This window comes from Thunnus maccoyii, chromosome 14, assembly GCF_910596095.1.
Source record: "Thunnus maccoyii chromosome 14, fThuMac1.1, whole genome shotgun sequence".
Lineage (NCBI taxonomy): Eukaryota > Metazoa > Chordata > Actinopteri > Scombriformes > Scombridae > Thunnus > Thunnus maccoyii.
In genome coordinates this window covers 5,827,070-5,834,001 of record NC_056546.1, presented here as the reverse complement: position 1 = coordinate 5,834,001, position 6,932 = coordinate 5,827,070, and the positions used below count along the sequence as shown (strand labels likewise).

Here is a 6,932-nt window from a genome sequence, read left to right as displayed (position 1 = left end):
GGAACAGTTTAATATTGACAAGATGTCATCTGTTAAAATATTAAAAACAGATTAAAAAAGGATGCTGGAAGTGAATCAAGGGGACTGGTAGAGGACTTAAGAAGATTTATAGCATCAGTGAGATCTCTGGAGTCTACAGCGGAAAAATGCTTGAGACCATTAACACGCAGTGGTGGAGGTACGTCATAGTTAGCAATTAAGTTAGTAATTGCGATGTTGCAACTGATGTTAAGAATTAACTAATTAATTAATTAATGTTGTTAAAAAATAATGCAAATTCATTGCCTTTGGCGGTTGAGAAAGTTAAACTGAAATTACAAATATATACACTACTAAATTTTAGTAAATTACATTTATACACTGCAAAATTGTTTTCCCAATTATGTTGCATTGGCATTCGCTGTCTAGATTATGTTACTACAAGCAGATATTGTTCTGCAAGATCAGATGTTTTGGTGGGGATAAAAAATAACTACCTTGTCACTGAACATTTCCCTCATATGTTCAGCATCAGCATTTTTGCAGCTTGGAAAACAAGTAAAAACAATTGTCTCATTATGTTGAGAGAAAATGTAATTCAGTCAGCATTACCCTTGCAGCAAAACATATTTACTGTTGCAATTTAGTCGTATATGAACATAATTTCAAGGAGACAGGGTTGAACAGTGATGTGTTACCTGCTCCATGAACAGGAAGGCAGCTCTCACTGCAAAATGCTTCAGTGTGATCAGGACCAGAGCTGCAGTGTGATCACCACCTTTACCATTTTTGTAATGTGTCACAAATCAGAATAATCTATATTATTCAGCTTGGTTTGTCAAAAAACAGCATCACTGATTGTCAACTTTAAATGCATGTCGGATGCTGTTGCAGGCTAAGCAGAAGCAAACAAAGGAGACAGGTTAACCAACAAATACATTTTTACTTATTTCAAAGTCCTGCCATTTTTATCTGGCCGTTTTTATCTCTGCCTTTTTAACGAGAATGATTAGATGTCTCTGAGCTTGCCACTTTTTGATCCTGCTTGCATCATCAGGCGCAGGATTTCAGGGATGCATAAATCTTCCTACCAGATACAGCGAGTTCTGACAATTGCAGGGGAGTACATACTAATACAAACACACAAAGATAAAGTTGAAAAGTGGTTTTAAACTGTTTCCAGCGTGTGGGCGGATCAGCCTGTAGCAGGTTAGATACAGTCTCTGTGCTCTTTCTCCTGTGGCACAAATGAGCTTTTGTCAAATGAGCTGTTTTTTTGTGACAGGTGTTATGCTCTGATGCGTCATCCATCAGAATAATCCTGGCTGAGGCGTAGGGAAATGTAGCATCACTTGTGAGCAACACCGAACAGAAATACTCCTTAAAATATAGATAAAGACACAGAAAAAATGTAACAACCGTGCCCTTATTTCCCATCTCCTTTCCCTCCTCCCACCTCTCCTCTGCTGTTGTTTTATGTCTTTCTTTCTGTCTTCCCCTGTCTCTTCCGTTCTCTCGTGTAATCCGGTGAGGATCAAGAAAATGTCTTTCTGTGAATTATGAAAAATCCTCCACCTTTTATCATTCCTCCTGTCACTTGAGCTCTGCTGTCCTCTCTTGCCTTCTCTCCTCTCATCCGATAGGAGGACAAAGCAAAGAAACATAGACGAGGTTGTGAAAAAACAAAAAAAACGAACTCAATTTCCTCCTTTTTATCTCTGTCTTTGTCTCATTCTTACTTACCTCTTCTGATGTTTCATCTCCTCTCCTCCTCACTCCTCTTACCCTTCCTCGTCCTTCTCCCTTCTCTGTTTCCTGCTGTCTTAAGCCAAAGAAGCTCCTCTAACAAGGTGAAAAATTACGATTTGAGGGAGTCTCCCTGTAACATATGGAAAGAAGTTTCAGGAGAGGAATGTCCGTCATTAAGACTTTAACCTACTGCTGGCACAGAGGCCCCTCACTGCTGACCTAGCTCTCTGTGAGCATATCTGTGTGTGTGTGTGTGTGTGTGTGTGTGTGTGTGTGTGTGTGTGTGGGACTTAGTTGTCGGATGATGCCCCGCTGTACTCTGACATCCTCATATATCACTCAGTCTGATGCAACTATCGCACACAAGCGCACACTTTTTCTAAAACACTTTTTTCACACACAAGTTAACAGTTACATTCTTCCTCTCTCTCTCTCTCTCTCTCTCTCTGTCTCTCTCTCATGTATACACACACACATTAAACACACACACACACACACACAGGTAGGTAGGGGCCAAGCACAAAGTCAGGAATCATGTGGTTTAATTAATTACCGTCTAAAAGTGACCAAGGTCAGAGCGCTGCTCAGCTGGAAAACATCCCAGAGGTCATGGCCTTTTCATCCGACTCTTCTGAAGCTGTCAGCTGTCTGGGAAGGTGAAGTAAGAGCACCTTAAAGCGTCGGCCAGTAAGTACATACAGTATGGAGCCAACTGTTGAAACACTGTCACTCTGTAAAAGCCTGAGTGCACAGTGCATTACTCTTAAGTCTGAATTTGTGTGTAATGTGGTGGAAAACTACTCAAACCCTTTTACCTAAAGCATTTGCAAATACAATAATGTAAATCTCTCTTTCTACAGTATGTCCCCTTTAAGTTGTATTTATCTGAAAAGTGATACCACTGTAACAAGTCACATTACACAATATATTGCACATATGTATTGCAAAAGTGCTCACCACCACACACCCCTCATCACATCTGACACATGATTGATTTTAAGATTATCAAAGTTTTAACTACTTTTTGTTTGGAAATGCAGAATGAATGAATCAATATTTTTTTTTATTTTCTTGTCTGGTCATTTACATGATCCAGCTCTCATGAGATGAATCAAGGATGACCTTTGACAAATGGCTAAAAGATGCAAAGTGCATCAAATTGCCAAATCAGCAAATCACACAAGTTTGAATGTTGCATAGGAAATTAATAGAGGGCACACATAGGCTTTCAAACATTTCACTGTATTGTTGGTCACATCTGGTTACTGATCCTTCCTGATGCTGTTTTTAGGTGCGGAATCTGTGCCTCGAAGTCTTTGTTAGGTTCAGTGTCATCAGTCCAGCAAATTGAAGAGCCTTTCTTCTTTTCAAGCATGACTAATGGTTTTTGTAATTGCAGGCGGAAAGTTCTCTAGTCAGGGTTCAAGTGTTTGAGACCCTGCAGAGAAAAACCTCAGTCTTGAATAACGGCTGGAAAACAAATGGCTTTTTTAGTTGCAGTGAGGAGAGGAGTGCAGTCAGACAGGCGGGCAAATAGTTCTTCTGTTCTTTAATTAATTAAACTGTCACAAATAGAGATGCACTGATACTGATATTTGATTTAAAAGATTTCACTAATTCTGCAAGCCTTGAGCCAACACTTCAGCCAGTAGGGCCCTGCCTGAGGATCTGAGGCTGTGTTCTGGCTCATAGGGGAGCAGCAATTTAGCAAGGAGGGCATTTTGGCCAAGGAGGCAAAGGGGTGAAGCAGCGAGGTTTACAGGGACCAGATTATTAGTATTCACTGACTGTACAGCTACATTTCCAGCGGGGGACTCTGTTACTGGGAGAGACAGGAATAGCCTTAGAAGGTGATATAGGACGAGATCACAATTGGAGACTATTACAAATGTTTGCAGAAAGCATTTGAGCCTCAAGTCTACCTGGGTGTAAACAATCAGGACGGTACAAGGCAAAGTTCTGAACATATCAAGAGTCCAGGGTGTACAGGCAGCTGAAAATCCCCGAACCATGCCGGCGGAGATACAGTATGGGACCGGAGAAAATAACTCTCAGAGCCACTAAAGACTGAACAATTGAGTTGGATTGTTCCTTTACCAACTCAGCTCCTACTCAAGCTGAAACATGATTGATACCGGCATGAACAACAATAGTACTCACAGTGGGATATTTTTTGATGAGAGGCAGTAGTTTCCGATCAATGTCGGCCTGGCTGGAGCGGACCGACATACGCCTCACCATGGAGACCCCTACGATAAGTGTGAAAGGGCTGGTACAAGCAGGTAACTCAGCCGTGTGAGAAGGCGAAGCAGCGGTGATGTGGCGCCTGGTAGTGGCATCTGCCAACGGGTCCATGCCGGCTCCAGGGACAGAGCCCAATGGCTGATTAGGGTCGTCATTAACCAGAGGGAGGAAGCATTCAAGATGGTGCAGGTTTTCATTCAGAGCCATAAAGCAGCAGGTTTTCCTTCTACCTCTGACCACCACTTCTGTAAGTTCAAAGAAGGAGAGAAGCAGAAAAGACAACTTCATAACAGTCGTACAGTGATAATGAGAGATAAAGACGTTGGAAGATGGTGTGCTGCTTAAATCAAAATTACACAGCTTTGTAATTGCAAAGCTGATACTGTACCCACAGAGCCAACTAGAATATTTCTGATGTTTCTCGGTTGGAGGCTACTCTAATGCCTTGGGAGTTTAAATAAAGCCGACCTCAGAGGATCCTGTGAGTCTGTCTTGAGGTTTTTACAGAAAGAGTGCAAAGCACTGAAATCTAATTATTATCTTCAATTTAACAAGGTCACAGCACTATTCCTGGGTATGAAAGAGTTAGAAAAGTCAAACATTGTGTGACACTGTGCTCAGTTTAAGGCAAGGAAAGGCGAGTTTATTTATATAGCACAATTCAAGGTGCTTTACATAAAAAGCATCAAGATAAGGTGCAAAAGAAACAATACAATACAATCAAAAACAGTCATTAAAGAGCTAAGAGAATAGAAATAGAATATAAAAACAAGCTAAAATAGAATAAGACAGATAAAAGAATAAAAGTTACAGTGGAGTGTAAGATATGAATAATTATTTGATTTAATAAAAGGCAGCGGCAAACAGAAAACTCTTCACCCTTGATTTAAAAGAAGTGAGAGTTGGAGCAGACCTGCAGTTTCTGGGAGTTTGTTCCAGATATGTGGAGCATAAAAACTGAAAGCTGTCTGTCCATGTTAAGTTTTGACTCTGGGAACAGAAGGCAGACTTGTCCCAGATGACCTGAGAGGTCTGGATGGTTCATAACGTAGCAGCAGATCAGAAATGTATTTTGGCCCTAAACCATTCAGTGCTTTATAAACCAACAGCAGTATTTTAAAATCAATTCTTTGGGAGCCAGTGTAAAGATCTGAGAACTGGAGTTAATCCTTGATATATTCTTAACGTGATAGTGGGCTGACTTTGTAATTGTCTTAATGTGACTGTTGAAATTCAGGTCTGAGTCCATGACTACAGCAAGATTTCTGGCTCGGTTTGTGGTTTTTAACATTACTGATTGAAGCTGAGCACTAACTTTTAATTGTACTTCTTTGGCTCTAAAAACAATTACTTCAGTTTTTTTTTTTTTTGTTTAATTGAAGAAAATTCTTGCATCCAATCATTGATTTGTTCAGTACACTTACTCGGTGCTTGTATTGGACTATAGTCCCCCGGTGATATATTTACAACAACAAATAAATTTAAAAATTACAAATGTGTGGTTTAACAGAGGGGCAAACTTGCTGGTTTTCTACTAAAAAAAGCAGAATTATGACAAGCTGTAAACACCTGTGTTCTTTGATAAGGTGTGACAGTCATCTCATTCCAGCCTATGGCAACACTACCGATAATTTTATTACTGCCAGCTTCTGTTTGGCTGTTTTTGGATTGCACATGTGACCTTTTGTAGACCTCTTTAGGGAAGAGAATGCTGCTTCATGCTGGTTATGTTTTAAACCCTGGGACACCGACTTTGTTGCTGCAAGATGAAAGCCATGTATCTTCAAAGCTCTGTGAGTACCTGCTCATGTCGATTACTGAGCTTTTTTGTTTTCAAAAGTAGACATGTGTCACAGTCACAAAAAATAGAAAAGATATTTAATACTGTATTTTTAGAGCTGCAAATGGCAGTGAGGAATGTTTCAAAAATAATCCCCAAATCAGACGGGGAGAGAGAGAGAGAGAGAGAGAGAGGTTTTAAAGATTACCTTTTACAAACTCAAGGACACTGTCCAACCACAGTGGGAGGGCTGAACATGTGAAAAACATCTTGAAAAAAGTGATACCGAGGAGCTCAGGGGGCAGTGTCGTCCTGCAAGAACACCAGCTGCTCACACAGATGGGTTCAGAGCATGCTCATAAAGCAGTGGTGGATCTAGAACAGGTGAAACGGAGCCAGAAATATAGCAGTTAAAGAGGCTGATATAGTGTTATTAGATACTAAAAGTTATGTGATGTAAATGTTGTACAAATCTAGGACAATAGATCAGTTACCTCAGATATTACTCCGAAGATTATAGCACATACTAATCAGTGACTGTTGCGTAAAATATGAGTATTCTTAATAGGCATATGTACAGCTACCACTCTGCAAAATATGCATGACATGTTGGTCTACAAATGATCCAGTTCTTCTCTCCTCTCCTCTACTTACTTGTGACCATAATGAGGACTGCTGGATTGCTGGAAGGAGGATTGTGTAAGAATTCACCTCTGAGGAAGTTGAAAGGCATCGCCGCAGGTTAGAAGACTGGTGACTGAAGTTGGGTTACGGCTCCGTCGTAAGGTTTCATACAGGTTGCCTCATTATTAGACGTATTGTTTGCCAGCAGCATGATTTAGATTTTACTGCTGTGAACAAAAGTGAAAAGGAACAATAATGTCTATGGTCTCTCAGAATGTGGGGTTGATTTGGGACAAATCACACAGTCAGCACACACACACAGTCCAGGTTCATACTGGTTGGAGTGAAGCAGCCGTCCTCCTGATAAATCCTGAGCTCATTATGTCGAGCAGCGCAGCAAAACTACAAACTGTAGTTATCAACTTGACAGGACAGAGGAAACTATCCAGCAACATGCTTCTGAACTATTTTTTTTAGACAGACAAGCAAAAAACAAGCTATTTTCTGTTTTGTTTTTTTTTAATTTCTATTCTGACTGTTGATTTGAAGAGGAAAA

At 40.3% G+C, this 6,932-nt stretch overlaps 2 long non-coding RNA genes across 2 annotated transcripts; both read right to left on the bottom strand.

Annotated features, from left to right (window-relative positions):
• Positions 1-381: 381 nt before the first annotated feature.
• On the bottom strand, positions 382-3,935 carry LOC121911997. Its single transcript, XR_006099995.1, has 3 exons — positions 3,889-3,935; positions 2,282-2,376; positions 382-1,858 (listed from the first exon to the last, which is right to left on the bottom strand). It is a non-coding gene; the product is annotated as an uncharacterized LOC121911997 (long non-coding RNA).
• An 11-nt stretch (positions 3,936-3,946) lies between these two features.
• On the bottom strand, positions 3,947-6,669 carry LOC121911996. The gene is made up of 3 exons (XR_006099994.1): positions 6,407-6,669; positions 5,961-6,127; positions 3,947-4,217 (listed from the first exon to the last, which is right to left on the bottom strand). It is a non-coding gene; the product is annotated as an uncharacterized LOC121911996 (long non-coding RNA).
• Positions 6,670-6,932: the final 263 nt, after the last annotated feature.